Consider the following 26,138-nt stretch of genomic DNA (forward strand, 5'->3'; position numbering starts at 1 on the left):
AGGAATAGTATCTGGACCCATGGGCAGCGAGTCCTATCGGCCCGTGGTGCCTGGGCACCAGGAATATTCTTGGCCCAGGGACCGGCTCCAGCAATTTTTGGGGCCAGGTCTCTCCCTTGGCCCCGCCTTCCGCCCCCGTGCGTCCCCCATTTAAAACAGCCCAGGGCCCCCACTCATCACTGGCAGTGCAGCGGAACTGAGCAGCTTCCTCCCTGCTTGCTCCACGTGGCCGCCAGCCCCTCCCTGCAGCCCCGGGCGGAGTGGGTCTATGTCCCACCCCAAGTGCCCCTGTGGCCAATAGGAAGCTGCAAGGGCAGTGCCTGGGGGTAGCAGCACATGGAGACTCCCAGCCTGCCCTGCCTAGGAGCCCCAGGTAAGCGCTGAATCCCCCACCCGCTCCCAGAGCCTGCACCCCCCCTTTGGCCCCCAAACTTCTTCCCAGAGCCTGCACCCTCTCCCTCCGCCTCCCCATCCCCAAACTCCCTCCCAGAGCCTGCACCCCCTCCCTCCGCCCCCCTTGGCCCCCAAACTCCTTCCCAGAGCCTGAACCCTCTCCCTCCGCCTCCCCATCCCCAACCTTCCTCCCAGAGCCTGCACCCCCACCCCGCAGCCTGCACCCAAACTCAGTCCCAGTGCCTGCAGCCCTCATCCCCTCCCGGAGCCTGCACACAGCACCAAAACTCCGTCGCAGAGCCTACACCCCCATCCCCTTCCCACACATCCCCTCCTGCCCCAAAACTGCCTCCCAGAGCCTGCACCCCTCACCCCCTCCTACATGCCCACCCCTTGCCCAAGCCCAGAGCCTACACCCAAACTCCGTTCCAGAGCCTGCACCCCCTCCCTCCGCACTCCCTCCTATCCCCAAACTCCCTCCCAGAGCCTGCACCCCGTCCCCCAGCCCAGAGCCAGCACACAAACTCTGTCCCAGAGCCTGCACCCCTCACCCCCTCCTGCACCCCCACCCCTTGCCCAAGCCCAGAGCCTACACCCAAACTCCATCCCAGAGCCTGCATCCCAAACCCCCTCTCCCACCCAAACAACCTCCCAGAGCTTTAGGCAGGTGGGGGCGGAGTTGGGCGGGGGCAGTTCTGGGCACCGCCAAAATTTCTATAAACTTGCCCCCCCCCCGTCTGAACCTCTGCTGGAAATGAGTGTATGAAAAGGCTGAAGGGGACTGGTTTAACAAAGAAAGCAAAAGCAAGGACCTAAGTTCTCCCCCTTTAAAGACATCTTTCCTCCCCATCCGTTAGCTCTATCCCAGAGCATTCAACTCATATTACTGGAACTTATTTCCCAAATGCTAGACTGAAAGTTTGCCTACAATTATCCCACATAATCTTTCCCTAGAAAAAGCCTTTATTTTCTCAGAAAGTTGGCAATCAAGTTACAATGAAACAGTTTCAATAATAAATTAAATTCCTCCAAATACACTTCAGAATCAAAATTCTGTCTCCATACAGGTGCTTTTTACTGCATATTTTGTAAAATCATAAAATGCCAGTGGATGCCAGCAAGTAGCTTAGGCTGAAAATTTAGCTTGCAAAAAAGGGATAAACATCAAGAATGGAAATGTATTCTATGTGAATAGAAATGTTTTCATTAACTTAAAATTAAGCAGGCTGTTTTAAGTATTTTGGGGGTTTCTTTAAATGTAAACTTTCTCCTGTGGCATTGGAATCTGGAAGACGACACAGCATTGTGCTAATGCACGAGAACAGGGACATTAAATTGACTGGCTTAGCTTCATCTTTCAAGGAAATGCAAAATATAAACAAAACAGCATACATTTTCAGTTTCAAGATTTGAAAAAGTTTGCAACAGCTACTAGACTAAAAGACAATATGAAAAATGAGGGATAAATGCCTCTCTCTCCCCATCAGCAAGATACAGATAATATACTGGTGAGAAGTCCATCCCCCAACTCTTGCTCCTAGAAGGGAGAGAGCGCCGTCCGAGACAGCGCTTGAAGCCACCTCAAACTGCTTTCCCTGCTGGAGGGAAATTTTTCACTGAATCTCATTCTCCTAACCATTGTGGAGATCCCATCTTCTACTATGATGGAGAGAGGGAAAGATTAAGTATTCTACCCTATCACCAGCCTTTACTGTTTGGATCCTTCTCTCCAAGTGAATAGCTTCAATGCCTACCTCTAAATGCTGCTAATAACTTTCCTAATTATTCTTGCCAATTTCATTTTCATCCATGTGATTATGATTAGTTGCAATGAAACCTCAATAGTCATGTCAATTTCATTCTGCTGAAGCTTGGGAAAATTGAGCCAAAAAGGAGCAGTTTGTCTACGGACTCAAAGACAGCAATATTCCAGTTCGCATTCAGAACATTATCTTGCCAACAATTAAGGCTAGAAAAATAAAATATTAAATTCTGCAAAAAGTTAATGGCTTACTCTTCTCACCAAACATATACCACTCACATCGAGAACTTTCTAACTCACTCCTAGCAACTGGATTTTTCAAGTCCTGTTCAGTTTTAATCCAGCATCCCAATGATAACACTAGTAAGGATATTTTAAAGATGTTTATCTCGAAGGTACACTTTTAAAACTTAATGTGAACTTTTATTTTTAGTTCTCTTTTCTTCAGTGCCAGATTTCCCCAGTTCACCTTTCACCATCACCCCAGTTGCCTCTTGGGTCTTCCCATTATTGAGGACTACCACACTTCAAACTGGGGGCCCTCCAAAACCAGAGAAACGACAATGGGTTATATAGTTTGTAACCTAAACTGAGGAACAAAAGGAGGGTTAAGGTCTACCTAAAACTTCATGAAGGTCTTGTTCTCCTCAACCATTTTGCATCATCCTTTCCACACAAACACATTGCTCTGGGGTAGCACCGTGTAGGTCTCTCATAGGACAGAGGGATAGGTACCTCTGCGAGGTAACAGTTGTCAAGCAATGATAGCTTAATGCTCAAGCACTTTACCCATTTGAAATCTTATTCTAGCATTTTCCATTGGAAAGAACAGACCATTTCATGAACAAAGTCTAAACTTAAAAATACAACAAACTTTTTATTTGAAGTTACATCATCCAGGGTATCCAGAGCTGAAAAAGAGATAACCCCTTTTCTGAAAAATAGCAATAGATCCTATTTGTCAAATGAATACTCATTTATCTCAAGCTGGTTCTTACCAAAGCCAAGTTCCTCTGTGCTAGCTTGCTGTGACATTTTAAATGCCCTACTTTAAAACTGAAACAGAGCCAGAATTTGATCCCAATGCAGAGCATCTGTTAACTTGTACCCTAAACGCATTTTAAAATGACATTTGATTATCCAAAGTGGAGTTTATACAGTTTGGAACCACATTTTTATCGAAATAGATGACTTCATTCTCACATTGGTCATTTGTCCTGAACTGAATATACCAAGTTCTGGACCCTGATCCTGCATAATTTTCAATCCACAGTATAACACACTGCTTTTCCTCCTCCTGAAAGAAAACACACACCACTTTTAGTACAAAGCGTTGATATTTTGTATAGTAACTAGGACTCCAAACGGATATAATAGACCACCTCTCATCTGAGGAGCTCAACACTCTTTAAAAATATTAAGTAAGCTCTCAAGAACACCTGTGAGCTAGGCTGGCAGGTTATTAGCATTTTACAGATGACGACATTGAGGCACAAGGAGTTTAAGTGATTTATCCATGGGCACACAGTGAGCTGGTGACAGAAATAGAACCCAAGAGTTCTGACCCCTACTCCCTTAATCAAAGTACTTGATCACATTCCCTTCCCAAACTGTATATTTATGTTACAGCTCGTTTTCAAAACAGATGTAAATAATATAGACATGCAGAAAAGCCAAACATATTTGAAACCTACAAAAGGGTCTACCTGCCTTTTTGATAAACAAATGCTTTATTACAGATATCTAACTCCACGGACTTGGTGTTCTGTAAACCTATGTTCAAATGCCAAGGCACAGTTCAAGAATAGAGCTTCAAGTGTTAAGAAACACATGAACTTTGAAACATTAACAAAATAGTACCAACTACAGAACAGGGGGGGACATATTCTGCCCTGAATGCCATCCTATGTACACCAACTGAAGTCTATGGGATCTTCCCAGAATGTAAGCCAGTGCAGAATTTGATTCCAAAAGATAAAAAACAGATAGGAGACTTAGCAAACCAAGTGAGCCTGACTTTTTGTAATTCTTATATATTTCTGCATGATTAATAGGCTGTTGAGTGTTTTTGAAAAAGCTTTCATTTGGACTCACCTCTGCCTATCTTATCAAGGCCCAATTAACATCAGTTATAGTGTACACATTAGATTTTGTTTTCATCAGTAGTACTGTCCTTATTCCACTTTCAAACATATCTCAGACTCTAAAACAGTGTATGGCTAAATATAAACTCCCCTTGCGTTCTTGATCACTGATAAGGTTACAAGCACTTGAGTTTTAAGCTGAAGTAAACACTGTGTCACAGGATCAAAGGTATTTGTTTAGCCAGACACTGTTTGATATTTAGCATGTCATATGCATGAAAAAGTACAACTTGATTTTACCATGTAACTGAAATAAAAGAGCATACTGTGCATCTTTATAGAAATGAGGCATTACAGTGGCAGACTGTCATCAACCACAACTACCTCACAGAGACATTCTTACTAGTTTATATTATCTGCAGGAATAGCTTGAGAGTGCATTTTTATGTAAACATAGTAAGCATCCAATTAGGTAACAATTATTCCTAGATTCTGGAAGGAATGGTCATTGTGACAAAACTGAAGGAGGAGAAAAAATTAATAGAAAGGTGCAACTCAATGTAAGGAGAATCTGAATGTCTTTCCATTCTTCCCATGCCTAAGAATACTCAAAACACCTTAAGTTTAACTAATTGAGCAAACCTATCTAATACACAGTAATCAATATGTATGATTTGTTTTTATCTATAAGCCTTGAACATAGCTTTGCATTGGCCAAGCGAAAAACTTCATATTGTGAAATAAAAACCAACTATTTGCTTCTACACTTATCTTGAATGAAGAGAAGTCTATTCAAAGCCATATTTTCTTCCAGCTTCACTGTGAAGTCCCCATACACAGAATGTAGACAACTGTGCACAATGCTACGCCATGGCTAAAATTGTCTTGTGCAGCTGTTTGTTGTGGAATCATGTGTGCTTAAATGAGTCTTCATAAACCTTTTTCCTCAACCACCACACATTTTTGACAAGCCTTTATGTTTATTTATATTGGTACGTGAATTACTCCTACTATGGTCAGGGTGCATATTGGACTTTTTTATAAAATGCTTTTTGAGGGAAAAAAACTATTTAAAGATAGTTTTAATTAAGATACGTTATAGCTTAAAGATATCTTATCATGCATGGAATAGGGATTATAAATTCTAATTCTATAGTATGAGACAATCAGGACTGCCGGGGGGAGCAAGTGGGGCAATTTTAATAGCAAAAATGTTTTAAATAAATAAATAATATATAGAGGTGAGAAATAACAGATCTTAACCCTATTGTCCCTCTGCAAATTTGTGTACACAAAGTCAATCCCTCACCTCTCTCTAAAAGTGCAAAGTTTCAAAAAGTTCAATGAATAGAAGATTATTGGAGGCGGAATAGATCTTGATAAGGTGAAGAAGTCTGGAGATAAATGTGAGAAGGAGGGGACAGGCAGTAGAAACAAAAGTGAAACTGTTTGAGCATCATATTTCAGAAGTCTTGAGGTCTGAGTGTAGCCTTCATTGATCTGAGATCTACCATACCATTCGCTCACTAAAAGGGAAAACCTATAATGGCAACAGGCCGTAAAAGAGACCCAGTTTGGGAATACCTTAATGAAGTTCCTCTACCTGTGGGTAAGACAGGCATGTGTGCATAATGAAATGCAAGGCCTGGTTGCCCGAATGAAACATCATCATGAGAACTGTTCCTTCTCAGGGGGAAGCTGCATTGAAGATGATGAAAGGAACATGTCTGAACATGCAGGATCTTCAGGTTGGTAAACTTTATTATTTCACACTTCTTTCTTAAGGACTTTTAACAAAAACAAACCTGATTTTAAAAAACTTGAATGGTTAACTAAATTAAAAAATGTATATGCTTGTTTTGTTAAAATATTATATGTTTGCTGTTGAAGAAAAAAATCCAGAATACATAACATTGTTGTTTTAGTTAAATAAAACAATTTAAATGTCTGGTGATTGTGATGGGTTGGGTTACAGAAAGCCCCTTGGTACTGCCACCTGATGTGCTGAGACTACCTCTGAGCCCATTTTCCCTGCCAGCTTGGGACTTCAGAATCTGCCTTGTTGAGCCAGACACGCTAGCCTGCTGCAAACACAGACCCAGGTCTGAACCATATCCCCCAAAGCTGCAGGCTTTAACTAAAAAACACTTAGCAGATACTCCTGTCTCTAGCATCCAGATACCCAGTTCCCAATGGGGTCCAAACCCCAAATAAATCCGTTTTACTCTGCATAAAGCTTATACAGGGTAAACTCATAGATTGTCCACCCTCTATAACACTGATAGAGAAATATGCACAGCTGTTTGCTCCCCCAGGTGTTAATTGCTTACTCTGGGTCAATTAATAAGCAAAAGTATAAAAAGTAATTCCAAGTAATAACAGACAGAACAAAGTAAGCTGCCCTGCAAAATAAAACAAAAACATGCAAATCTAAGCCTAATACATTAAGAAACTGCATACAGGTAAATCTCACTCTTAGCCCTGGTCTACACTACGAGTTTAGGTCGAATTTAGCAGCGTTGGATCTATTTAACCCGCGTCCACACAATGAAGCTATTTTTGTCGACTTAAAGGGCTCTTAAAATCGATTTCTGTATTCCTTCCTGACGAGGGGATTAGCGCTGAAATCGACATCGCCGGATCAAATTTGGGGTAGTGTGGACACAATTCGATGGTATTGGCCTCCGGGAGCTATCCCAAGGTGCTCCATTGTGACCGCTCTGGACAGCACTTTCAACTCAGATGCACTAGCCAGGTACATAGCAAAAGCCCCAGGAATTTTTAAATTTCATTTCTTGTTTGGCCAGCATGGCGAGCTCATCAGCACAGGTGACCATGCAGTTCCAGAATCGCAAAAGAGCTCCAGCATGGACCGAACAGGAGGTACTGGATCTGATCGCTGTTTGGGGAGACAAATCTGTGCTATCAGAACTCCATTTCAAAAGACAAAATGCCAAAATATTAGAAAAAATCTCCAAGGGCATGATGGACAGAGGCTATAACAGAACCCACAGCAGTGCCACGTGAAAATTAAGGAGCGCAGGCAAGCCTACCAAAAAACCAAAGAGGCAAACAGCTGCTCCGGTTCAGAGCCCCAGACATGCCACTTCTATGATGAGCTGCATACAATTCTAAGGGGGGCCCCCACCAGTGTCTGTGGACACCTGCAAGGGGGGACTCTCATGCAACATGGATGAGGATTTTGGGGACGAGGAAGATTTGGAGGTGGAGGAGGATGAGGATAGTGCACAACATGCAAGCGGAGAAACCATTCTCCCCGACAGCCAGGAACTGTTTATCACCCTGGAGCCAATACCCTCGCACGGCTGGCTCATGGACCATGAAGCCGGAGAAGGCACCTCTGGTAAGTGTACCTTTGTAAATATAATGCATGGTTTAAAAGCAAGCGTGTTTAATGATTAATTTGCCCTGAAGACTTGGGATGTATTCGCGGCCAGTACAGCCCCTCCTTTTAAATGGCCAACCCAATGGGTGCTTGGTATGGGAAAGGAGGGCGCTGCTGTTTGAAACCATTCCCACGTTATAAAGGTTGAAGATGCCGAAAGACTGTGGCTGCCTGCAAGCCGAATTCTGTTGCCTTGCCCTGCGAGTGTGATCTCTCACACCAAGCTGGCAGACCCTCAATATAAGGCCTAGTCTACACCATGAGTTTAGTTCGAATTTAGCAGCGTTAAATCGAATTAACCCTGCACCCGTCCACACAACAAAGCCATTTACTTTGACATGAAAGGCTCTTAAAATCAATTTCTGTACTCCTCCCCGATGAAGGGAGTAGCGCCAAAATCAACATTGCCATTTCGAATTAGGGTTAGTGTGGCCGCAAATTCAATGGTATTGGCCTCCGGGAGCTATCCCATTGTGACCGCTCTGGACAGCAATCTGAACTCAGATGCACTGGCCAGGTAGACAGGAAAAGCCCCGCGAACCTTTGAATTTCATTTCCTGTTTGCCCAGCATGGAGCGCTGATCAGCACAGGTGACCATGCAGAGCTCATCAGCACAGCCAGAATCAAAAAAGAGCTCCAGCATGGACCATATGGGAGATACTGAATCTGACCTCTGTATGGGGAGATGAATCTGTTCTATCAGAACTCTTCCAAAAGACGAAATGCCAAAACATTTGAAAAAAATCTCCAAGGCCATGATGGACAGAGGCCACAACAGGGACTCAACACAGTGCTGCGTGAAACTTAAGGAGCTGAGACAAGCGTACCAGAAAGCCAAAGAATCAAATGGACGCTCACGGAGGGAGGGGCGACAGATGATTGTAGCTATCCCACAGTTCCCGCACTCTCCGAAAACCATTTGAATTCTGGGTTGAGCTCCCAATGCCTGAAGGGTCAAAAACATTGTCATGGGTAGTTCAGGGTATATGTAGTCAGTCCCCCTCCCCCCCCCGTGAAAGCAAAGGGAAAAAATCGTTTCTCGCCTTTTTTCACTGTCACCCTATGTCTACTGGATGCTGCTGGCAGACACGGTGCTGCAGCGCTACACAGCGGCATTCTCTTGCCTTGCCTTACGGACAGCAGACAGTGCAGTATGACTGGTAACCGTCATCGTCGTCCCGTGGATGCTCCTGGCTGGCCTCAGTGAGGTCGGTCGGGGGCGCCTGGACAAAAAAGGGAATGACTCCAGGTCATTCTCTTCTTTAAGTTTTGTGTAATGGAGAGTCAGTCCTGCCTAGAATATCATCCCAGCTGGAGGCTTCTGCCTCAGGCTGCTCTCCCAATCGGCAGCACCTACCCCAGCCTACCCCTTGCTCCCAGGGCTCACAATCAGATACTTAGACCTCTACATTTTGCTGCAAATAAAAAAATAAAGCTGCCATTTAGAACTGTCCCCCAACATACATATTCTGGGACATTTTGTATTTTACCAGTGTCAACCAAAGGCCCACGCACAAATGGAGATTCAGTCCTGCCTGTGCTTCTATCCTAGTGCTCATCACAGATTCCCATTTTCAGCTATAGGCTGAGCAAGTGCAGAATGGTGGTTCACTCGACTTCGCTGTAAGCCAACCGCCCTCCCCTCCCCACTTTGATCTCTGCTTCCAGAGGCAATAAAGTCAGTGTTTCAAATTCATGCATTCTTTATTACTTCATCGCACAAATGGGGGGATAGCTGCCAAAGTAGCCCGGGAGGAGTGGGGGAGGAGGGAAGCAATGGGTGGGGTTGTTGTAGGGGCACTCCCTAGAATGGCATGCAGCTCATCATTTCTGCGGGATGTCTGGGGCTCTGACCCGGAGCGGCCGTTTGCCTCTCTGGTTCTTTAGTAGGCTTGCTTGATATTCTAGGCAGGACTGACTCTCCATTAGACAAAACTTAAAGAAAAGAATGACCTGGGGAGTCATTCCCATTTTTGTCCAGGCGCCCCTGACTGACCTCACCGAGGCCAGCCAGGAGCACTCATGACAGCAAAAGACGGTAGAGTATGACTGGTAACCATCTTTGCCAACTTGCAAAGCAGCAGATGGTACAGTATGGCTGGTAACCATCTTTGCTAACTTGCAAAGGCAAGGGGATGCTGCTATGTAGCGCTGCAGTACCGCGTCTGTCAACAGCATCCAGTAGACATACGGTGACAGTGAAAAAAGGCTGAATGGGCTCCATGGTTGCCGTGCTATGGCGTCTGCCCGGGCAATCCAGGGAAAAGGGCACGAAATGATTGTCTGCCATTGCTTTCAGGGAGGGAGGACTGACTGACGACATTTACCCATAACCACTCGCGACAAATTATTGGCCCCATCAGGCATTGGGATCCCAACCCAGAATTCCAATGGGTGGGGGAGACTGCGGGAACTATGGGATAGCTACCCACAGTGCAACGCTCCAGAAGTTGACGCTAGCCTTGGTACATGGACGCACACCGCCGAATTAATGTGCTTAGTGTGGCCGCATGCACTCGACTTTATACAATCAGTTGCCAAAAATCGAATTCTGTACATTTGGAGTAATCCCGTAGTGTAGACATACCCTAAGAGACAAAATGCGACCTTGTACCGAAAGCACATGTGCTATGTAATGTTAACAGTTTGGTTCACCGTGAAAGAGTCAACCCATTGTTCTCTAAAATGTGTCTTTTTAAATACTACTCTCCCTTTTTTTCTTCCTGCAGCTGCAAATGTTTCAACGCTACCCCTATCATCTCCGTCCCAGAGGCTAGCGCAGATAAGGCGGCGAAAAAAATGCACTTATGACAAAATGTTCTCATGCAGTCCTCCCGCAGTGAAAGAGCTCAGCAGAATGCATGGAAGCAAACAATGTCAGAGTCCAGGAAAGCAGAAAATGAACATGAGAACAGGAGGGACAAATAAGATGAGAGGTGGCGGGAGCAAAATGAGAGATGACAGCAGCACGATGAGCGGAGGCAGGATGCAATGCTGAGGCTACTGGGGGATCAAACTGATATGCTCCGGTGGAGCTGCAGGAAAGGCAGCAGGAGCACAGACCACCGCTGCTGCCCCTGTGTAACCACCCACCCTCCTCCCCAAGTTCCATAGCCTCCTCACCCAGATGCCCAAGAACGCGGGGGGGCCCCCCTCCGGGCACCCAACCACTCCACCCCAGAGGACTGCCCAAGCAACAGAAGGTTAGCATTCAATAAGTTTTGAAGTGCAGTGAGGCCTTGTACTCCCCTCCTCCCCTCATCCACCACTCCACCCGGTGTTTCTCTCCTCCTCCACCCCTCCCGGGCTACCTTAGCAGTTATCCCATTTGTGTGATGAATTAATAAAGAATGCATTATTTTGAAACAATAATGACTTTATTGCCTCTGCAAGCGGTGATCGAGGGGCGGGAGGGGAGAGTGGCTAGCTTATAGGCAGATTTTCATCAAGGAGGAACAAACAGAATTGTCACACCGTAGCCTGGCCAGTCATGAAACTGGTTTTGAAAGCTTCTCTGATGCGCAGCACGCCTTGCTGTGCTCTTCTAATCGTCCTGGTGTCTGACTGCGCGTAATCAGTGACCAGGCGATTTGTCTCAACCTCCCACCCCACCATAAACCTCTCCCCCTTACTCTCACAGATATTGCAGAGCACACAGTAAGCGGCAATAACAATTGGAATATTGGTTTCGCTGAGGTCTGTCCGAGTCAGTAAACTGCACCAGCGCACTTTTAAACGTCCAAATGCACATTCTACCACCATTCTGCACTTGCTCAGCCTATAGTTGAACAGCTCCTTACCATTGTCCAGGCTGCCCATGCATGGCTTCGTGAGCCATGGCATTAAGGATAGGATGTGTCCCCAAGGATAACTATAGGCATTTCAACATCCCCAATAGTTATTTTCTGGTCTGGGAAGTAAGTCCCTTCCTGCAGCTGTTCAAAAAGACCAGAGTTCCTGAAGATGCGAGCGTCATGTATCTTTCCCGGCCATCCCACATTGATGTCGGTGAAACGTCCCTTGTGATCCACCAGTGCTTGCAGCACCACTGAAAAGTACCCCTTGCGGTTTATGTACTGGCTGCCAAGGTGGTCCGGTCCTAAGATAGGGATATGCGTTCCATTTATCGCCCCAACACAGATGGGGAATCCCACTGCCGCCAAGACATCCACTATGACCTGCACATTTCCAAGAGTCACTACCCTTGATAGCAGCAACTCAGTGATTGCATTGGCTACTTGGATCATAGCAGCCCCCACAGTAGATTTACCCACTCCAAATTGATTCCCAACTGACCGGTAGCTGTCTGGCATTGCAAGCTTCCACAGGGCTATCGCCACTCGCTTCTCAACTGTGAGGGCTGCTCTCATCTTGGTATTCTTGCACTTCAGGGCAGGGGAAAGCAAGTCACAAAGTTCCATGAAAGTGCCCTTATGCATGCGAAAGTTTCACAGCCACTGGGAATCTCCCCAGACCTGCAACACTATGCGGTCCCACTAGTTTGTGCTTGTTTCCCGGGCACAGAATCGGCATTCCACGGCATGAACCTGCCCCATTACCACCATGATGTCCAAATTGCCATGGCCCGTGCTTTGAGAAAAGTCTGTGTCCATGTCCTCATCACTATCGCGATCGCGCTGTCGTCGCCTCCACGCCTGCTTTTCAGGTTCTGGTTCTTCACATACTGCAGGATAATGCGCGAGGTGTTTACAATTCTCACAACAGCAGTGGTGAGTTGAGTAGGCTCCATGCTTGCCGTGGTGTGGCGTCTGCAGGAGAGCAGAGTTGCAGCAGAAGCAGTGGATGACGACGGATGCCACGAGAATAGATATTTATACCGAACGACGAGAGGACCTGCGAGGTGGATTCATGGCACCAGGAGAGCAGAGCTGTAGCGGAAGTGGTGGAGGACGACAGTTAGCACCGTGCACATTTCCTGAGGAAGAACACACGTTCCCGGAAGCCCATGACAGACATGGAGAAATTCGCTATCCAGACTCGAGCAGGAGACCAGAGTTGCAGCGGAAGCAGTGGATAATGACAGATGCCACGAGAATAGATATTTATACCGAACGACGAGAGGATCTGCGAGGTCAATTCATGGCACCAGGAAAGCAGAGTTGCAGCAGAAGCGGTGGTTGGATGACGACAGTTAGCAGTCCTACTGCACCCTCTGCTGAAAGCAGTATGGCGTCTGCACGGATAAAAGGCACAAAACGATTGTCTGCCTTTGCTTTCACGGAGGAAGGGGCGACTGACTACATGTACCAAAACCACCCGCGACAATGTTTTTGCCCCATCAGGCATTGGGAGCTCAACCCAGAATTCCAATGGGCGGCGGACACTGAGGGATAGCTACCCACAGTGCAACACTCTGAAAATTGACGCTAGCCATGGTACTGTGGACACACTCTGCCGAGTTAATGCGCTTAGTGGGGACACACACAATCGACTGTATAAAATCGCTTCCTAAAAATCGACTTCTATAAATTCAACCTAATTTCGTAGTGTAGACATACCCTTAGAGATGTTCCAATAAGCTTCTTTCACAGACTGGACTCCTTCCTAGTCTGGGTACAGCAATCACTCACACCCCCATAGTTACTGTCCTTTGTTCCAGTTTCTTTCAAGCATCTCTTGGGGGTGGAGGGGCCATCTCTTAAGCCAGCTGAAGACAAAATGGAGGGCCTTCCAGGGCCTTTTATATTCTCTCTTGTGGGCAAAAATCCCTTTGTTCTTCTGTGCAAAGTCACAGCAACAAGATAGAGTTTTTAGCCACCTGGGCAAGTCACATGTCTATGAATGATTCAGCTTTTTGCAGGCCAACGCCATTGTTTATATGTAAGTTTGAACAGTTCCCAGGAAAGCTCAGATGTGGATTGGCATCTCCCAAAGTCCATTGTCAGTTAAGTGTTTCTTGATTGGGCACTTACTGAGACTAGTCCTTTCTCAAGAAACTGACCAAATGCTTCACTGAGGCTACTTAGAATCAAACATATTGAGATACAAGTACATAGCCAATATTCATAACTTCAAATACAAAAACGATACACACATACAGAAAGCATAATCATAACCAGCAAACTACAATCTTTCTATAGACACCCCACTTGACCTCCTCTGTACAAGACCGGGTGCAACCATAGGACCCTGGTTGCAACTAGGGTGACCAGATGTCCTGATATTTAGTTGTTTGTCCTGCATCCCGACCGATGTACAGTTGGGACACCATTTGTCCCGAGATTTTGGCTCAGGGCTGGAGGAGTACACTGGTGAGTGCTAACCTGGGGTCCCAGCAGTGCTTATTTGGGGCAGCTCCCAGGAAATGGCAGGCAGCAGGACCCTACGGCCCGGCCCCTAGGCACAGGGGCGACCGGGGGTGTGTGTGTGTCTGTGTGCTGCATCTACCACAAGCGCTGGCTCCATCACAGCCAATGGGAACTGCGGGTGCGGACAGGGCGCAGACCCCCCCTCTCCCCCCGGCTGCCCCTGACCTTGGGGCGCTGCGTGCTACTCACGCCCCCAAATAAGTCCCGCCTCCACAGCTTCCAGCCAATGGCAGATGGATCCAGTGCTTGTGGCAGGCGTAGTACGTGGAGTGGAGACCCCACTGGCTGCTGCTGACCTTAGGAGCCAGAGGAACCTGCCAGGTGCTTCCCAGGGGGTGGGAAACCATCCCCCAGGTAAGCAGCGGGGCTGCAGTTGGGGCCCTATGCCCATGGCTCGCAGCGGGGCTGCGGGCAGGAACTAGTGTCATATGCTTGTGGCAGGGGCTGGGGCCATGTGCCCCCAACCCGCAGCTTGCAGCAGGCTGGAGTGGGGGGGAGGAGGGGTGCGCCCCCAACCCGTGGCAGGGCTACAGCCGAAGCCGGGGCCATGCGCCCCCGACCCGCAGCTTCCTCAGGCTTTGTATCCCCCTTCCCCCATGGCTCCAGAGGGGCGGGGGGGGAGGTGAGCCTGTGACTGCCCCCCATGCATCCCGATATTTTGTTCTTGCCATCTGGTCACCCTAGTTGCAACAATGAGCTACACGGTCACAGTTCATGTCAATAACATCACAGTGATGTTCTCCTCCTAATACAGCATGGCAAGAAAATCCTCCAAATATTAATGATAACCTGTTGAATGGGAGATAGTTCACCTCCCAATGACTTCATAAATATCTGCTTCAATTACCTTTGGTAAATGAAATAACCAATCATTCATTTTCTGATATAGCTGTAAAACTAATCTGAAAAGTTTTCAAAATAAATCACTTAAAAAAATATATAGTGTGTACCTTCTAAAAATTAAACCTACATCTCTCTCGGAGTTGTGAAGAAAACGTATTAAGGTTCTAACAATCAACAAGAATGCACTTTTATGTAGAAATCCATGATTAAATTGAGTCTTCCTGACTAGTGATTTAAATCATGATTTAAATCAAATCCACCCTGACTATATTGCCTGAAATGCAGATCTGATATTTGCTATATTTAGTCCTGGATCTCGATCCAGAGACCAGTTTAGGATGGTGATTGTTAAGGTCTAATGCTTTACAAGCTACCAGACCCACAAGCAAATGTTTTATACCAATGGAAATATAAAATGTCAACATTCAAATACTAAACATTAAGCTCTAGTGGTTAGTGAGGTAACACGTGGGGAACACTGTTACAAAAGTGCTTAATTGGAAGATCAGTACAAATGATTTTCCAGCACTGATTGTGGACTAGTGAAAAAAAAATGTCAAGCCTTGCTCCCTGAAATGTATATTTTGTGGTCCCATCAGGTTTCACAAAAGCTTCAATAAGACAAAACAGTGGAAGATAAATTATAGTAAATTATCATTAGCTTGATATTTAAAGAAGGAAAAAACACATTAATGAATGTTCTATATTTTTACTAGAATTTTAAATGAAAGTTTCTCCATAAAATGGAATTAGCGCAATGGTTTAAGCATCCCTTGTGACAATGTAGAGAAGATGTGCGTCAATTTATTAATTCTTTTTTGTTTTGTAAAATATCATTTATGAGTGTGGATTAAAAACTCCCTTTTTGTAGCAGAAACGGACAACATCTTAGAAAGTGTAACATGGACACCAAAGGGGCATCAACATTTAATACGCCTACCCTGGTGAGTCAGTGGGGTTGCTACCAGCAGAGCCACTGACTTGGGTTGAAGCAAGGAAAATCCTCAGCAGACGACAGAAAAAGGTGCCTGCTTTTGAAAGACAAAATCTCAAGCAAGGAGAGCCATTCCACCTCATAAAACAGAAGATATAGCTGGAGGAGTATGGGACGAGAGGGATTTGGCCCTTCCCCAAGGACGTTGACCAAACACAATCAGGAATGGTGAGTATCAGGGGATGGAGAGGAGGAGAAGTTGAAGAGTTTAAACATATGTAACTCTCCTTTGCTATCAGTAAAGCATGTGTGTTTAAGAACTTTCTTTGCAATGCCAGGATTCCTTGCTCTATCTGCCACACATCCTCAAGAGTTAAACTATAAACTTTAGTGCTCAATGGGTGGAGTTCTTGGGAAGCATTCAAAGCAACTGGGGAGGTTTAGGAGGTCAGAATACAGGTTTCAGGGATTACAGCAGTTGGACTGGGGAGTCCCACATCCCAAGGAGAGGTGGCAGATAGAGATCCAAAGATTGGGTCCAGTTATAACGGTCTGGTGACATTCCTTTTAATTATAGCCCAGTTATTTTTACTTATTTTTAAAAGGAATTTATCATATTAAATTGTGTACACCTTAATTTAAGTTGTCCCTTTAACCATAAGTGACCCTAACGTGCTTTATAAACAATATTAAATACCTCTAAAGTACAAAGAAGCAAAAGAGACTGACAGTCTGCATGTGGGGCAAAAGGTGGGACTTTGGTCAAGGACACCAGCGTACCATGGCATTTTTAAGAGCTATACAGCAGGATGAGACGTACTGACAGAGGCACATGAAAAAGCTTACTGAACATTTACATGCACTAGCCCTGGCTCAAATTGGCATCATTAAACCTTCACTAATAAAACAAATACAACCAAAACAAAAATTGCGCTGTTTGCTGAAGTGTGGCAAGTTTGATTACACTATAGGAGTTTATCTGGTCTGAATGTCCACAGTGCTGAACAAAACATCTTGGTCATAGTACAGAAAATGCAAAATTCAGCCAAGTCCGATAGGATGCAACAAACTTGCATCAATCATATCACAAAGTCTTTTTCAAATTAATGTTGCTATATTAATGGTGGCGGTTGCATCTCTATTATTCCATAAGACAACCCAAAACTTTTACTTTGAGATAAAAAAAAATTATCATCTACATAAACCATAAAGAGAGGTAGCCTCACTTTCATTTTTGTAGCCTGACAAATGGTATCCTACAACACTTTTACCCATTTAAATACTACGTGTGCTCAACACCTATTGAAGACTCTTTACATTTTGACCTATTGCTGCTTGTGGTAAATATGTTGTGCTATAGCTTATGCAGCTTTCATTCAACAGGTTTTAATATACAATGAGCTGAACTTACTTTACAGAAGAAACCTTTCTCCTGTGGCACTATAATCTCTCCATTTTAGGTTCCCCCTTAATTCCCTTTTCTTCCTCCATTTAAAAAAAAAAAAAATCTGATTTGACATCAAATTTTGGGGTAAGGACAAATGAACTCAAAAGTTCCACATGTCTGTTTTGTTCTACCAAGTTACAGATAAAGATCCAGACTAATGAAACCCCTTCGGTCTGCAAAATTGGTCTGAATATCTTGCAAAAACAGGTCTTTCACATAAAACCACATAACTTCTAAACAATTCAGAACCTCAAAAAAAGGTTTATTAAGGTTGGTTCTAAAAAGAATGAAAGTATCAGTGGGAAGGGTCTTTATTTTATCAGAAATGGGTCATCCATTCTTGATCATGAGCTCAGCTAACTCCACAAGATGATGCACAATGTCCCAGCAGAAATGCAGCTGGAGCCCATCTTCATCTTCTAAAGTGGGAAGGGGGGTTGTTTCCTGTACACATTTTAACCCAGGGGCTCAAATCTTACATCCACACTAGTGTTAAAAGTGGAGGAGTCTCACCATTTTAAATCATAATTCTCAGGGTATTTGGTGTTATTCTTGAACACTCAGCTCCTGAAGCATGTGACTGAGACAACTTCAGCTTTCTTTTAAAAATAAAGTAAATTTCTAGCCCACGTGGTTACTGAGAAAAGCTTGAGAACAAGAACCCTAAAGGCAAAAAGGTCCAAAGGCAAAGAAACCAAAATTCATTATTTTTTAAATATCATGATTTGGGGGGTGAGGGGTTCACTCATGATTTTTTAATACTTGGGGTTGGCAAAACTGGGTTACAAAGAACTATGGGGTTGGGTGCTAAAGATGTAAGAAGGATTAAGAGGAAAGAACAAGGGGACATCCAACAAAATAGACAAAATTATTAATCTATTTTATTAATTAGTAATTAAACTTTAGCACACAATGCATAAAAACCTATTAAATTTATTGCCAAAATGGAATAACCTGGCCATGAGTAAAGTTTCTTCCATCATTCAGTGGACACTTTGATCCTGAAGCATGGAGTTTATATCCCTTATACACTTTTTATCCATTCAGATGTAGCTGAAGAGGTTTACATTAGCTATGTCAAATCCTTTTCTGAATCCTCATTGATATTTGGTGGCAATATATTCTGTAGATTAATTATGCACTGAGTAAAAATTTTAAATTATCCATCTATTTTTATCAGTTTTTAATTTATCTATTTTGTTGGATGTCCTTTTGTTTTATGGCAAAGGATAAATAGAGGACTCAATTTTTCTCTCATTTTCATTCTCATTCATTGTTTTATATATTTCTATTACAATAAACAACGTTATGCTATAAGCATATGAAGACTGCCCAGTCAAACACAAAATTTAGGAAATACCATAGCCAGGGTGGTTCATGCAACATTAATTCTGCCCCTTTGTGCATGCACGTTAGGATATAATCTCTTGACAGGGACTTAAATTATATCAGCCAGTTTTCCTTTATGTCCTATTTTGTTGCCAAGCTAAAATTCTAATATATTAAAAGGCACAATTTTCCTTTATAGAAGCTGTGTTTGTTTTGCCATGTTATACTATTTAAAAACTTAAATTAATATATTTAGTAATTTCTGCTAAGTTTTCTGGCATTAAAATAAGGTTTATTGATCTGTAATTGCAAAGAGTACCCCCAAAACATTTTAAAATATAGGTGTAACATTTGTTACTATTCTATTCTCTGATATAGTAACTGATTTTAGTGAGAGATTATATGACAGGGTTTATTAGTGACTCAGCCATGGTCTACAATACAGAGTTAGGTCGACATAAGCTGCCTTACATCGATCTAACTCTGTAAACGTCTATACTAAAATGGAGCTCCCACCAATGTAACTTGCCCATTACATTGACTTAATAACCCCACCTCCGTGAGAGGCCTAGTGCTTCAGTTGATGTAGTCAGATCAACAGTGTCAGTGTAGACACTGCGTTGCTTACATTGACTGTTGCTGCCTTTCAGAAATCATCCCACAATGCCCCACACTGGCAGTTAATTCGGTGTGAGTGCTCCTAATGAGGACACGCATTGCCAGCACAAGGAACGTAGTATGGATGTGTAAAACTGATTCAATCACTGTGGTGGCTGTACATCCACGTAACTTAGGTCGACTTAATTTTGTAGCGTAGACTTGCCCTCAGTCTCTTCATTAAGTCCTTCACAACTCTTGGCTGAATAGCAACAGGTCCTGATGACTTACCACTCTTTATGGTGTCAAACAAGGAGGTGCAGAAGCAAACTGATAGACTAGTCACTGACTGTTTCTCATCTTTATTAATTGAAAAGAGTATGCCTGATGTTGGTACTGCCTCATCATTCTCTGTGGTGAAGAATGACACAAAGTAGTAATTTAGCTTCTCAGCAACGTCACTATGCTCCTTAAGAGCCCTACATAATCCCTGGAAGTCCACAGAATGCACCAATGCTATCACAAATTTCCTGTCTCTGATAAACAAATTAAATTCCATTCTTAAATATATGTTCATGTTTTAGGTTATATGTTCTTTCAGATTCGCTATTTGCCTTCTAATTACCATCTTGCATGCCCAAATATGCCTGCACAGATTGCTACTGTTCAGTGAACATTATGGATAAAACAACTTTAGGGGGAAGTTATGTCCTTCTGAAATCCTCAATTACTTTCATTTGAGAAAATGTTTTGTATGTGCCACAATATATCATTGCTGCGCTAGTATTCTGGGCACATGCCAAAGAGCAGTGGAGGATGCTGCGCATCAGGACCAACACCATTCACATTAAAATAGCAGTCAATCATTTGGGTCCTTGTAATCAGACAGTGAAGATGATTCTTTTTCAAAGAGCAGTTAACTTGCCAGAAATATATAAGGAAAAACAACAAAGCACCTCTCCCCCCACACTGGTTTGTGTTCATTATGTATATTATATTTTTATTCAAATTAATGCCAATGGGATATAAAAAAATTAAACGTATACCCCAGAATAATGAAAAATTAGCATTATTGTACCATGAGTGTAATATTAACTACATTGTAGGTACTTCCTATAGTCCAACATAGCAACCGTTTACATCAGAACTGCAAAGCTGGTCTTTGACCCGGACTAGTTTCAATTTTTAGAAGACTGATTACATTCAGATTGTTATTTTCCCCATTTTTCACACTATTTGTACTCCAACAGTTCTCTTCCTCAATCTGTATTTTCTTACTGTCTTACTTTTTCAGCTCTATTTTATTTTTCTGTATGAGACAACTGATGCCTTGATTCTACCTTACTTTTCATTGTGAAGAATTAATTTCTCTCTACCTCCACCCTTATTGTGCTGTACAGTATGTTTCAGGAAGAACCTGATGTCCAAGCGTGATGCTCAATTCTTATAATACACTAAAGATTTTTTTTTCTTATTTTAACCAATGGCGTAATGAGTTTCTATCATGGTAAACTTCACAATTGGTTGTGTCCATACATGGGCCCTATATAGATATACTCTGTTTCAACCTTACCCATGAACAGCACTGTAACTGGACGTTAGGCTGCAATCAGGTTCTACCGCAGTTCTTTATTGTATAGACAGGACCAACTAACCACATATATAAATTGGCTGGCCAGTCCTCCTATCTCCCAGGTCTATGTATATGAAAAGACATCTGCAGCTCTCTCTCTGGCACCAGCAATTGAAGTATTACCAGATAAATGCCCAGATCTGACCCCAGTGCACTGAACTGCAGGCATTCCAGTAGTTACTTCATAGATTTCAAACCATCTGCATATTCCAAGAGCCACAAAGGAATAGTTTAATATTAAACGCTCCCTCTGGTAAACAAAAACAGATGCCTTCAAGTACAGAATTTAACAAAGTACGGTTTTGTTTTTAAAAAAACAAACACAAAAATTAGAGCTCACGAGGTGTTGCATCATACCCACAATATTTGGCAAGCTTAAAAATTCCAGATTAGCGGGAGGGAAGAAAATAGGAAAGAAGAAGAAAAGGTAATAAAATTGAATATTTGGGGGCCAGGGGTTATTTTGTTTATTGCTGTGCCAAACGGTGTGCCACACACTGTTGAGAATCATTCTGAATAACAAACCAGTAATGAATTCCTGTTTGTAAAATATTTTAGTATTTCAGGAGTATGGATTTTCTGTGACTAGTTTATAAAGAGAAGTCTTTCATTATAGAGTTCAAAGTAATCTTCAGCAGCACTATCCCTCTCACAGAAAAGCAAGTAGACCCTATTAATATGGGATACTTCTAACAAATTATTAATCTATTTTCCTCTTTGCAAGGCAACACTGCTGCTACTTTTTCATTAAAGATTCTAAAATATACAAGATATCACATTTATATAGTTGCATTGATTCTGAAGATGCCAAAATGCGTTAATATATCTAAGCATTTTAAAGTATCAGCCTATGTTAAGAGCACTAACTTGATTCATCACTAAAATCCTACCACCATGTCAGCTGTTTCACAGCGCACTACAATACCACACACCAAAAATGAACAGTTTAGGGCTAGTGGTGGCAAAGAATACTACATCTAATTAAAACTGCAGAGGGCCTTTAAGCAGACAGAGTAATCATCCAAAAAGGAATTTGAGTAGAATACCATGATTTACTATTCTACACTTGCAAAAGCGCCAAGAAATATTTAATAACTGAAAGTTGAAAGGACCTCAGTTTCATATCTCAAAGAGATGGCACTCCCAGAAGCTCAATTTCATCTACTAGGACACTGATCAAGTTGACTCAGGGGACAGTGCCACCTAATGAATCACCAACAGCTTCTTGCAGCACCTTGGTCTTCCTTGGAGATCTCAGATATGAGCACTGATTGAGCCTAATTAACTTGCAATGCTGACAAAAATCACAGCTGCAGGTATAACTGCAGTGATATGATGGGCTTGATTGTCTCCTCTATCACTGCAGATGGGATCCTTAGAGACATTTCCCCCTCAAACACACATCCACAAACTCACCCTTGCAGAAGCCTCTCTTTCAGAATGCTATCAGGAGTTTTATAGGACTTCAGAGGGACACAGTGGGGACAATTATTTAGAAACATTTCAAGATCAACCTCCGTTTCCTGGCACACCTAAATTCCTCCTGTGGGAAATCTACATAGGACGATACAATGTAACCTAGATATCTTTGTTAGACTAGCTACTGTAGCAATTCAACCTGTCAACCTAGGTGCTCAAGCTCAACCAAGTTTAGTATCAGAGCTCCCAATCACCATAAGGCAGTATGAGTCATTTGACTGCCAGCCCATTACTAGACTTTCAGAACAAGCCAAGTGGCATTTTAAGTAAAAATTAATAGGGAAAGGATTATAGACTGCACCACCCTCCAATCTTTCACTAGATTGTAGATTAAAGGGAAATATTACCATATGCAGTAAAAGCTGTTTTATCCGGCATGTTAGGAGAATGGGAGGGTGCCAGTAAGTGAAAAATGCCGGTTAACTAAGAGGGAGGGAGTTTGGGTGCGGGAGGGGGTGTGGGAGGGAATTTGAGTGCAGGAGGGGGCTTGGGGCAGCGGGTTGAGGTGTGGGAAAGGGCTCAGGGTGCCGGATCTGTGGGGCGCTCACCTCAGGCGGCTCCCCACAAGCAGCAACCTGTCCCAGATGCTTCTAGGCGGAGGCAGGGCAGGTGGCTCTGTGTGCTGCCCCTACCCTGCCCCAAGTGCTGGCTCTGCAGCTCCCATTGGCCAGGAACTGCAGCCAACAGGAACCGCCAGGGCAGCGCCTGCGGGCGGAGACAGCGTGCAGCGTGCTGGTCTAGCTCCTCCACCTAGGACCAGCAGGGACAGGTTGCCACTTGCAGGGAGCTGCCCGAGGTGAGCACCCCCCGGATCCAGCACCCGGAATCCCTCCCGCCTCCCAACCCCACACCCTCTCCCGCACTTTGAACTCCTCATGGGTTCCTCTGCCTAGGAGCAGCAGGGACACGTCACTGCTTCTGGGGAGCCACACGAAGCCAAGTAGGGAGCCTGCCGGCCCCACACCAACCGGACTATAAACCGGACTTTCTATGAAGATTAGAAATGGCGGTATATAGAGCTGTCCGGTTGGTATAGGGACGGATAACACAGCTTTTACTGTAAATGTATGTATATGGTGTGTTGGGTCCTTCAATACACACACACACAACACATTACCAACAATTTGGCAATATATTAACAATGGGGTTTGGGGGTGGAAGGGAATGGGATAATCCATTTTTGTTTCAATTGTTTACCCAAAACAGTTTCAACAGATTTACAAAAAAGTACATTCAGGGCCTGAAGCATTAACATCAGTGGTGGGCAACCTGCAGCCTGCACACGCCTGTCAGGGTAATCCGCAGGTGGGCCACAAGACAGTTTGTTTACGTTGGCACAGCTACCCGCAGTTCCCAGTGGCCGCGGTTCGCTGTTCCCGGCCACTGGGAGCTGTGGGAAGCGGCTGCCAGCACATCCCTGCGGCCCACTCCAGTTCCTGCAGCTCCCATTGACCGGGAATGGCAAACCACAGCTACTGGGAGCTGAGGGCAGCATGCCAATGTAAACAAACTGTCTCACGGCCCGCGAGTGAATTACCACCACTGATTAACACGATATTACTATACAGACAACAAGTCAAAGTGTGTACTTTTTTTTTTTAGAATAAGAGTTCTGTCTGGTAGAATATCAGAGTAGTGGAATGGATGATCAGGTGGTCCTTAGAAGATTACTGAGACTGTCACCTCTAATTCAGTCTATATCACTACAGACTAATAATCTTTGCCACCTATTGGCTGTCTGGCCATAACCTATATGAAATGAGTTTGTGGTCTCATTCCAGTTTCCTGTTGAACCACAGAAGATACCTATATGTACATGATCAAATGCATGTTAATCGCAGATATGTCCTTTTGATTAAGATCAGTTTTACCAGAGACCAAAAGGTGACTACAGCATTAAAAAAAGTAGCATCTTGATTAGCAATAATTTATATTTTTGGCACAAGACCAAGCAGGTGTGTCAATGACAAAGGAGTTGAATACCATTTATTTTTAAATAATATTTTGGGTACAATTCAAATATGTCCTGGTCCACTATAGTACTGAACTGCAGTTAAGGTCTGCACTTCTTTGGAGCAGCTTACAGTAAGTTTGCAGTAAGGACTGAGCAACTAGAAACAGAAGCCAGCTAGCAAGATTACATAGAATTGGTATCTCACTGAAATATTGACCGTTACTATAAAATTATCAAACTTTTTGATTTAATTAGAAACTGTTAGAAAAAACCCAAGGGCTTGTACTTTCCATTTTTAAAAAAAAGACATATACAAAGGTTATATTGGACAGGAACCTCCTAACACTTCACAAATAAAATTCACCCCTCCCTACCCCCTTATAGCCCCATTCAACCGCCACAGGAAAAGGTTGGAAAAAAATAGTAGGTCTAGCAGTATCTCCTGAAGTTCAACAAATTAATTTCTCTAATTTGGCCACCAAATTGCTCCCATTCCCTCTTCAAACTGGGGCACTGTTTTTTTTAATCTAGGCCTTTATAAGCATCAAGTCACCTGGGTATTCAAGTTCTATCACCATATCCATGCACTAGGCTGATTACAGTTGTCAAGGTATGACACAAGGGGAGACAGACAAAAATATTGAGGACTTACTAGGTCAAACACCACCTTAAATTTTCCTGGAAAACCAACTGGAAACCAGAGCAGATCAAGCTATAGAAATAGAAATATAATGCTTCTTCATAAAAATAAAGCATTATACCTTTTACATTGGTTCTTTGGTTTAAAAAGTCACAGGTGTTTAGGTAAAATTTCACTCCAGTGGCCTTACTGTACCCAATTTAAAGGAATACTATATTACTATTACTATTCCAGCAGAACCTAGAGGCCCTAAAAGAGATTATATAGTACCTAGCACAATGGAGCTCCAAACAGAGAAGAACTGTCCCTTCTCCAAAGAGCTTTGGGTGAGGGGGGGACTACAAAACTAAATACAATAATCATTGCTTTCCTCCCACCCTAAAATTTCAACAGTTATTTTGGAGTAAAACACTGGCGTTGGAAACTTAAAACAGCAGCAGTATTTGGGTAATATATGAGAGCTAGAAAGTAAAACTCACCAATCTAATGACAGGTTTCAGAGTAGCAGCCGTGTTAGTCTGTATCCGCAAAAAGAACAGGAGTACTTGTGGCACCTTAGAGACTAACAAATTTATTTATGCTCAAATAAATTTGTTAGTCTCTAAGGTGCCACACGTACTTCTGTTCTTTTCATCAATCTAATGTTATTGTCCAATATTAATAAAATACAAAGAGCAAACACACAGCACCAATGGGTGAGAATTAAGTGGCATTTTTAAAAGCTACCCTTTTTAATGATCCTGAGATGTTTTTAACACAAGTAAAGGAATATTAAATAAATAGGTGTTTTAAGATGATAGTTTCAAAAGTCATCTGTGTAGCACTGCAAGCTCAAGGAACCAGAAAGACACACAATCTATTCAAACAATCACAGTAGCAGTGGTGTTCACATGCTTTTGTCAGAAACTCCTGAGCCACTTCACTGTGAGTTGCACCAGCTGACACAGACAGGGCTCTGACTGTTCCGAGTAAGCATGCAATGCATTTTGTCACTGGACTGAGACGCTTTATTACCCCCGGGTCCGTTTTCTGGGCTGGAAAGAAAAGGCAGAGCCAGGCAGCCGAGGACGGGCAGAGAGGCGTTATGTTTCCACCCACTGGTGGTTCGTACCATAGGTGCTGGGTCTAGGGGTGCTGGGAATGCTGCCGCACCCCCTGGCTGGAAGTGGTTCCCATCACATAACAGGGTTGACAGTTGGGTCAATGGCTCTCAGCACCCCCACTATACAAACTGTTCCAGCGCCTGTTTCCTAACCCCGCAACATCCTTTGGACCCGGGTCACCCACCCAGGCGCAGGGGGGGAAAC

General features: G+C 43.6%; 1 protein-coding gene across 6 annotated transcripts in view; it reads right to left on the reverse strand.

The window, feature by feature from the left end:
* The window catches only part of DCAF6 (DDB1 and CUL4 associated factor 6), a 166,767-nt gene that overhangs the window by 140,071 nt on the left and 558 nt on the right, over nucleotides 1–26,138 (reverse strand). The gene's annotated exons all lie outside the window — the stretch shown is intronic.

The sequence above is a fragment of the Trachemys scripta genome, chromosome 1, assembly GCF_013100865.1.
Source record: "Trachemys scripta elegans isolate TJP31775 chromosome 1, CAS_Tse_1.0, whole genome shotgun sequence".
Lineage (NCBI taxonomy): Eukaryota > Metazoa > Chordata > Testudines > Emydidae > Trachemys > Trachemys scripta.